Here is a 10,358-nt window from a genome sequence, read left to right as displayed (position 1 = left end):
AGGTTTTATTTAGCTCGGTAATGTGGTTGATCTGGGGACAAAACGGTTTGGGGACCACTGGGCCTGCGCCGAACCCTCGGGATTATTATTTGGGCCTCTAGATAGATCGTACAGATGTGCAGGAGTTGAGGTTCAAAAGTTTGTTTTACGACGATCAAAGTTTCACCTTGATCACCTCTGTGGCTCTTCTCGATGTGCTTTATCGATTCAGAGGTGGTAACGAGGTGTACTTAGGTTGAGACGAATTATTGATGTCTGTTCCAGAGTTTTTTTCGCGTTTTTTCGTATTTGAAAAGTTTTCTAGACTTCTTACATAAACCCAAACTTTCGGACAAGACGGAATGAAGTATACCAATGAATAAATGTAAATAAGTGAGTTGTCGAATGAAATTTCTAGTATTCCACTCAACCAAAAGCGTACATAAATTCATTGAAAACGTTCATTGTATCGATGAGTACAGTCATGATTTTTATACCGATGTACCGATGAACACAAACATTAATACAATGTCGTTCATATAGATGAATTTTTTTCATTGCATCAAGGAACAACTACCATCAAACCAATAACTTGTTCAATATTACAATGTTTGGTTCTGAAATCAATGAACTCAGTCATAAGTTTCAAACGATGAGCAGAAACAATAATATCTACAATGAAAAGTTGCTCATCATATACATGTATGTATTTGGTTCATTATATCAATGATAAACTTCCATCAAACAAATTAAATGATCATTATTACAATGTTTGGTTCATTATTCGATCGGTTGTACTTTATATCAATTATCAATAATGTATTACAATGAAATTGTACTAAACATTCAATGTACAATATTAGTTCTTCTATCCAATGAACATTGTATAAAAACAATGAATACTCAACGTCAATTTCAGAATCATGATATTGATGAGCAAGGGTTCATAATATCAATGAATAATATTAAGGAATGAAATTTCATGATATTGATGAAAAAGTACATAGTATCAATGAAATCAAGTTGATGATTGCCATTCTTGAATACATGGACACCTTCTTTTGAGTGTAGATTCACTTATTAGTGAATCCGAAAACTTATTAGTTTTACTAATAAATATTTACTTTAAGGTGACTTGAAAGAGGCCCGGACATAAAACTCGAAAATTTTCCTTATTAGTAACATTTGAAAAGACGCAAAAACTGCAACTGAATGTTTAATACTATAATTGATTATGCTACTCATTGCATTTGAAATGGCATTCAACAACAATAATTCACCAGCAACCATCAATCGATTTAAAAATGTTCTTGAAATTATTCTTAGAGAAATAATTCTAAAAGTTTTCTATCGTTTGAGCGCTCGTTAATAAAAAATAGAATTTTGTGACTTTAATTATATGATTATCCTAATTTTTGGCATTCGAGTGACCCTTCATATAAACAAACTGAAATTCAGAATAGACTGATCTTCTATTTCGAGAATATTGCTTTTTTTTTTGAAATTTTAATTAAATTATCCATGGTTTTGGTGAAGCCATCAAGCTTGAAATTTTTATTTCGCAAAATTTGAACTGTCGTATCTGTTGTAACGGTAAAAATGTTTTTTATTCATCCTGAGGCTTTTATATCTAAATACAAAATTTCAAAACTCGTACGAACATATAGTTTTGAAAATATCAGTTAAAAAAATTAAATGCCTATAATATAGGCATTTAATTTTTTTTAATAATATTTTAAGTACTTCAGTAGGTATTTGGAACCGATTAGATTGAGTTCAGAGACGAGCTCTCAAAACTAAAGAACTTTCTAAGTAGATATAATATTGATGACACTAGAATATTCATTGGTTAAATTGCAGGTATCATATAAATATTTCGATAATTATTCTGTGAATCAGTTTATTCTGATATGTAGCGTTTTTCCTGATTTCAAACAGGTGCTGCCACCTAGTGGACTGCCGACCAATAGAGCTAAATAAGTTGCAGGAATGTTCTGAAACTTCAGTTGAGGTCTTAGGAAATCTAAGGAATTCCTTCCTTGAAACGTGAGGAGGATTCGTTACATGCTTGAAGTGTTCTATTCAATGAATCTGTTATTTAGTGATTGATGGATTGTTACCAAGACAGTGTTTACCTGCCATATTATTATTTATTGTGGTGATTGCAGGAATGAATGGTTTCTCTCAGTTTCTCAGTTTCAGATCCTTTTTCATTCTGCCATATAGTTATGATAATAATTATAAATTGCAGTTCAATCTGAAAGTTTCATAAGCCTAACAGAGATAAGTTTCGAAGCTATAACTTCTCAAAATGATAATAAATTTTGAATAATTCATGCTAATTTTTTGGTTATTTCCACTTTATTTCGTCACTTCTTTTTTCCATTTTCCTACATATAACTTTCATTTTCATGAATTCAAAATTCATATTCCTTTTTTCATCCAGTTCTGTTGGATCTATCAGATCATTGTCTTTTATAAATGTAAAATATTATCACTGTAATGCTTCGTTGAAGGTCAAATTTTAGTTCATAAATCGTTGCAGGCTTGGTAACTAGTCAGTAAAATAATCATTTAAATTTCAGCATTGACTCATGAAGTATTCAATTCAATTTTCTTCAGTTTACTAACCAAATCCATTACTGATTTCGTCAATAGAAAGTTGTGAGTATTTTAAGAAAAAAGGAACAAAATACATGAGCTAGTGAAAATTTTAATCTTTTTTCAAAATTCCAGTACCTTTCTGTACACATTAAAACGTTACAATTGCCCATGAGACTCTAAATACTGATTTCTAGGGGTGGTTTAGCTCATTTGGCAAAAAAACTTCTACCCAGGTTTTAACAAATTTAATAAAATCAGAATATACAAAGATCGATCCTTTTCACTCTAGATCAATAATATTGAAATAAAAACATAACTTAAATCGGTTCCATCCTAATAGCATAGTAATTCATTTTTAATGAATTACTGTGCTATTAGAATGGAACCTCTTCTATAGATTATTTTCAGCCTTCTAATCACCAGATCTTTGCAGGAAGTTATAGTACTCCAATTCCCACTCAGCGAAGTTGATGTAATAACGCCAGATATTACGCAGGTATTCTCTCAGTTTCTGAAACTGAAGTGGTTTACGTACGTACTATTCCAACTTCTATATCTCAAGGAAGTACTTCTTGATATTTTTCAATCCCAAGAGAGGTTTCTGTTGTTCCAATCTCACGGGAGGTGCGAGAATCCCGACACAATTCTCGCCGATAAATTAAATTCTGAATCTTAAATTAAACTAGAAATGGCTGAAATCTATAACAAGGTACGTATCTTTCTGAAGTCTCGATAATAATAGAAAATCTTTCAGAAAATTGTATACGTTTCCCTCTCTGGATACGTGCATCCGCATCCCAACCAAAGGCATACAATGAATTGACAAATTATCGCGTCTTTCAAAATTCCAGTAGCTTAACATGAATTGAAGCGTGCAAAATCGTTGCAACATATAGCAAAATTCCAAGAAAATAAAAAACTGATGCAAAAGTAAAATATTTGGAGATCAATACCATAACCAAGCATGTTGTTACTGCAAATTTGGAATACTTCGGTATGTATAGTGTCTCTACAAAGGATTAAAGATGGAGCTGAAAGGTACGTACAGTAACAAAACCAACACAGAACAAAACTAGTTCTCCTAACTATTACAAGATCTGAACATCTGAGATGCTGCAAATAAGCGATAGAATAATCGTCGTATTCGTCTAATTATTAACAGTAACGCACGAATCGCTACATAAAACTATTAACAATTCATGAACTGCAAAGTAAATCCAAGAAAACTGTAAAGGTTTTCCTCTCAACCTGTAACTATTATAATTCATAGTTAAATAGACGTTTAAATGTCTTCATAGAGACGAATGTCTGAAAAAATCTATCGTTGCGGGTTCCGAAGTTTTACCTACCGAAATTATCGTGCTTTTGGCCCATAAATATCCCTGTTTGAGGAGAAATATGAATGCGTTTGATGACATGAGTTCATCGACCCATAACTCCCCAGTTATACGAGCTTCAATAATATTTGTAAATTCCATTCCGAGAATTTACACCTATGCAAGGGGTGATTGCTAGCGTCGATAATAAATAAACAGCCGGTGATTACTAGTTTCTCTCGTTAAAGAACTTCAATCGATGTGTATTCTTTCGGGTGTTTACTCAGCTTTTATTGCAATAATTGAGCTGTAGGTTTATTACTTTTCCATGAGATACTTTAGGAATCGTTCGAGGATATCCATCAATTTTATTAATCGAAAATCATCGTCAGAAGTTGGAAGGAGCTTTTGGCGCTCGTTCATTCATGTGCCAATTTTGCCACAGAACTTTATATAGGCATACGTGGAGCCCAAAGCGTTCGCACAATCTCAACACGATTTGACCTGTTAGCAATCATGTAAACAGTGGTATTTTTTTCCGGTTGATCCAGTGTGGAGGACCGCACAGTCCTTAGCCGAATGTCGGGAGTTCGAATCCCGGATGAGGAAAGAAATTTTCTGGTTATGGTGGACCGTCTTATCATTCCCTATAGGGAAAAAAAAGAGTGCTTTGGCGATGGGACACAGTAACAAAGCCTACACACCCAGTTCTACTAACTCGTACAAGTCCTAAGATTCTGAGAGGTCTCCCAGAGTACTAGGAATGTCGGAATAAAAAACAAACGGAAAATAAAAAAAAACAAAAACATTAATTTTCTTATACTTTTTTTGAATATTTTGTGATACAGGTTACTCTATCAGCACCAGGCTTGAAATGATTATTCTTTAGAAACACGCGAAATGTCAACCCAGTCCTATTTGTAGTCACGGAATAATGGTCAATTTCTTTTACAATGTTTTTCTTGAATTTCCTCTGTTTCTGATTACACTTTCAGCTGGAAATACACCCAAGATCCCAACACCATCGGTCTTATGGTCTCGGAAATATTAAGTGTAAAACTTTGCTTTCCCTGTTTTGCAATGAATAGATGGTTGTAGCAATATGTGGAAGTGGAAATAAAAAGATCGTAGAAGTCATACAATAAGCTCAGGTATTTGTAAACATAACGCTATCGAAATATTAGTCGATTTGTGTCTGCATCATAAAGTTATTCTCGATTAAACATGGCAGCTTAGGAATCCAAATTCTCGTCATTTGCGGGAGGTTTTAATTTTCTACTTTGATATGAAGAAATCTGCAGCTCAAGCTCATCGAATGCTCTCAAATACCTATGGTGAGGCTACTATTAGTGAAAAAACTGCCGAGAGTGGTTTCAACGCTTCAAGAACGATGATTTTGATGTCGAAGTCGAGCATGGCGATGGAAGAGAGAAGTTTTTCGAAGATTCAGGCATTACTTATCAAGACTCGTGTCAAACGCAACAAGAATTGGCAGGATCATTAGGAGTGACGCAACAAGCCATTTCAGAATAGCTGAAAGTGATGTGAATGTTTCAGAAACAAGGAAATTGGGTGCCGTATGAGTTGAAGCCGAGATATTTTGAACTGCATTTGTTTGCTTGTGAACAGCTGCTTGCAAGGCAAAGAAGGAAGGGATTTCCGCATCGCATTGTGACTGGAGACGAAAAATGGGTTCAATAATCCCAAGCGCAGAAAATCATGGGGATATCCCGGTGATGGTTCCACATCGACGGCCAAACCGAATATTCACGGTTCCATGTCATGCTCAGTATTTGATGGGACCAGCTCGGCGTAGTATACTATGAGTTGTTAAAACCGACTGACCAACGTTTTCGAACGCAAATAATGGGTTCGAGCCGAGAATCGAAAGACAAACGGCCGCAATACAAGGAGAGACCTGATAAAGTGATTTTACAGAATGAAAATGCTCGACTTCATGTTGTGGAAGGGGTCAAGACATACATGGAAACGTTGAAATGGGAAATTCTACCCCACCAGCCGTATTCTCCAAACGTTGCTTCCTCGGACTATCACTTGTTTCGATCAATGGCACATGGCCTGGTTGACTACAACTTCCGGTCTTATGAAGAAGTAAAAAATTGGATCGATTCGTGGATCGCTTCGAAAGATGACCAGTTTTTTCAACGCGGGATTCGTACGCTGCCCGAAAGATGGGAGAAAATAGTGGCCAGCGATGAACAATACTTTGAATCATAAATGTATAACCAGGTTTTTACAATAAAGCCTCGAATTTCGGAAAAAAAAACAGCGGAAGCAAAGTTCTACGCCTATGTAGAAAAAATCATCCCTCTAACTATCCTAATTAACATTTTGTATGAAAACGTTTCAGCCGAGACCGGGGCGAATAGTTGCAATTTGTCCACGCTATCGGTTTGAAGAACAAAGGCTCAAAAATTGAAAATATAAAAGTAGGATATAGATGTGTCGAAAGAGGGCGCGCTGCGTATGCAGTCTGTTGAAAACTGGTGTGCGAAGTGAAAAAGTAAGGTCATTAAGGAAAAACAGTGGCAGGCGTAGTGAATTATGGGCTGTGAAAGTCCGGAAGGTGCGTATTGTACGAACGAGGCCAAAGGAACAAAAGAATCTTTCAGCAACTGTTGCGACTCAGCGAACATGAGTGGCCCTTTTTTTTTCGATTGTGTCAAAATTATTTTCTGTGGTTATGTTCCAGGGTTTCTACTGAGGGAGAGTTTGATGAAATGGACTAAGGTTCAATTTTGTAGGGAAATGTTTCATTTCATATATCTTATTCAAACAGATCGACAATCGTTTCAACGCAATTTTTTTTCTCGAGCTATGTTAGTTAGTTCATCAACTGAAATGTCAGATATAATCAATGACACTTTAGGAATACCTCAAGGGAGTATTATAGGTCCAATACTTTTATAATTTTTTCAAATGATTTTGATGACATGAAAGAGGATTTAGACAATGTGGAAATTGTGAGATATGCTGATGACAAGAACATCATCGTTAAAGCCAAAACATACCCTGAAGCAGTTTCTAAGACTGAAATGGTCATGTTCAAAGCTGGAAATAGGTTCAGAACAAATTGTCTACTTGTCAACGACAAAACTGTGTCAATTTCATTCAAAAGTAGCAATTCCGGTTTCATGACACCGGACAAAATTATTTTGGAGGGGACTCCAATAGAACTTTGCTCATCCATTAAGTTCCTTAGTGTTTATCTGGATGAAACATTGAACTGGATGAAGCATACTGATGAGGTATGCAAACCACTGTCAAGGGTTTGTTTCTCAATGCAGGTTACTTGAATTTTTACACTATAAAAACAATATATCATGGAGTTTTCGAATCAAGAGTTTGATACAGTATCTTATTCTATGGTTACTCATAAAAACTGTATGATGTCATGGTTATGCAAAAAGAATCTTTAGGATAATGCTGAACATAAAGCCATTAGCGACAGACATGCAGAGTGAGGTTCAGTGATAGTTGGATTCTGACAATCCCAGCGAATGACATTCAAGATTGGGAAAGATACACCCAAATCACATCATATTAAAATCTGGAAATAGCGAACCCAAAACATCATCTTTCATCCACTGCAAAAAGGTTCATTATTTCTGCATAAGGTTCTTCAACAAGTTGCCTATACTATTAAGAAGAGTAACAAATTATATGAAATTCAAGAAACAGCAGTTCTCCCTTCTTTTGAAACCATATACAGTAGCAACATTTAAAAATTATGAATTAACAATTTATTTTCACGATATTTCGATTCGATACTTTCACTCGTGAAGTTTTCGATTATGAAATAAATAGCATTCATTATTATGCCATTTTGCAACTTCGACACCCTGTAACTCGAAAACGAGTCATAGGATTGAGTTGGACCCATAGAACGTTCTTTTTCAGGAGGATAATATCACAAGATCATAAACAATATTCGTTTATACACCGATTCACGAAACCTAGTTCGCGAAACATCACGAGAGCGCAGCTCGAGTTGTGTTTCGCGAACTACGTTGAGTGATAAAATTCGTAAAATCGAAATATATTGTATATGCTCGAGTTAGTATTCGTTACGATTATATAACGTTTAATTTCGATAACCATAACAAAAGCACTGCATTTCGATAATGTAATGACATTTCACTGAGTTTGTCTTTTATTTTTTGGCGAACGTCCAAGAATGTTACTATGAAAATGATCCCAATATGTAAGGAGGCGAAACACCAAAATGATTTTACCACGTCGTCAAGGGTATATTCACTTATCAATACGACGTAGCTATGGGAAATTTTTGGATTCTATTGGTTCATCAGGACATATAATCTATAAAATACGAAAAATTCTGAAAAAAAGGCCAATGACAATTTTTTCATTAGGCTACGGCCTGGTTCGTTTATGATTCTCATAATAATTTCAAGTATGAAAGGTATTTGAACAGTAATGATCAAGTGGTCCGTTTTTCCTGCTTGCCAGGGAAATCAGCGAAGATTCACCTCCCAAAAACGTTCACACCATAGAGTAATAAACATAGATACAGAGACATGGTTAGATTACGTTGTCGGATTGTGATATACCTATTTTCAAATCCCCAATTCTACTATATCGCCATGAATGTAAAGGGTGTTTTTTAGAGCTATAGAACTTTAAATTGCAATAAAACAACGATGGATTATTCGATCGACATGAATTTTATTTATCCGCAAGATAATCTTGTGGCATTACATTTTAAATATGATTTCTGGAATATGACCGCCACGGCTGGCTCGGATGTAGTCCAATCTGGACGTCCAATTTTCGATGAATTTTTCCAACATTTGTGGCCGTATATCGGCAATAACACGGCGAATGTTGTCTTCCAAATGGTCAAGGGTTTGTGGCTTATCCGCATAGACCAATGACTTTATATAGCCCCACAGAAAGTAGTCTAGCGGTGTTAAATCACAAGATCTTGGAGGCCAATTCACAGGTCCAAAACGTGAAATTAGGCGGTCACCAAACGTGTTTTTCAATAAATCGATTGTGGCACGAGCTGTGTGACATGTTGCGCCGTTTTGTTGGAACCACAGCTGCTGGACATCATGGTTGTTCAATTCAGGAATGAAAAAGTAAGTAATCATGGCTCTATACCGATCACCATCGACTGTAACGTTCTGGCCATCATCGTTTTTGAAGAAGTACGGACCAATGATTCCACCAGCCCATAAAGCGCACCAAACAGTCAGTTTTTCTGGATGTAACGGTGTTTCGACAAACACTTGAGGATTAGCTTCACTCCAAATGCGGTAGTTTTGTTGGTTGACGTAGCCATTCAACCAGAAGTGCGCTTCATCGCTAAACAAAATTCGCTTATGAAAATCGGGAACAAACATTTTGGGCCCATTCGACGAATCTATTCCTTACTTGATGATCGTTTGGCTTCAATTCTTGCAAGAGTTGGATATTGTAAGCACGCAAACCAAGATCCTTCCGCAAAATCTTCCATAAAGTGGATGGACACAGATCCAATTCCTGTGCTCGATGGCGGATAGACTCATTCGGATCTTCTTCAATGCTACGCTCTACGGCAGCATTAGCTTCTTCTGTACGCACCGTACGGCGTCACTGGAGATGCGAGTTATCAATAAGAGTAAACGTGATGTGAAAACGTTCCATGGATAATCGAATTAACTTCTCTGATGGACGATTTTGTCGACGATAAAATGGACGAAGTGCGCGATACGTATTCCGCACAGAACCATTATTTTCGAAATAAAATTGCACTATTTGCAAGCGTTGTTCAGGCGTGAGTCTATTCATGATGAATCGCCAAACCAAACTGAGAATAAATCACTTGACAGCTATTGAATCGGGCACCATCTTGAACAGTAATGCCAACTTAAAGTTATAATCCTCGAAAAAACACCCTTTATACTATATTGAATGAAATATATTTATTGGAGTGATTCTCGATTGAATATGCAAATTTGAATATTTGGAATCCGATATTTTTTCTGATTATCGAATTTATAGTATGCAGAATATTCATTATTTTTTGTCTTCCCTGCTGAAATCCAAGATTTGGCAACTTTTGCTCTCCTAGTGTCATCGAATGTTTCACGTCGTTTGGCGCGCTTGAAGTTTGTTTTCTGAATTTCATATATTTAGGTATTTATTTCAGTATATTTTGAGTTAATATGAAACGTTGATTTACTATGGGACATAATAAGTGCGTTCTTTGTGGAGAAACTCGCAACTTGATAGTTCATGTTGGCGAAAAAATTTCCATACTGAAAATGACATAGCTCCCTCTATCTACGTTTATTACTCTGAGGTTCGCACCCATTTAGTAACATCCTCTGCCCCACCAAACAAGCAATTACAAAAGCCAGAAAAAATACAGCGTCGTCCCAAAACGACCGACACCGCATCGCGTCCTAGACAAACCGCGGTATCGTTCCCTTT

This window comes from Harmonia axyridis, chromosome 5 (genome assembly GCF_914767665.1).
Source record: "Harmonia axyridis chromosome 5, icHarAxyr1.1, whole genome shotgun sequence".
NCBI classification, from domain to species: Eukaryota; Metazoa; Arthropoda; class Insecta; order Coleoptera; family Coccinellidae; genus Harmonia; species Harmonia axyridis.
Note: the sequence above shows the minus strand (reverse complement) of the source record.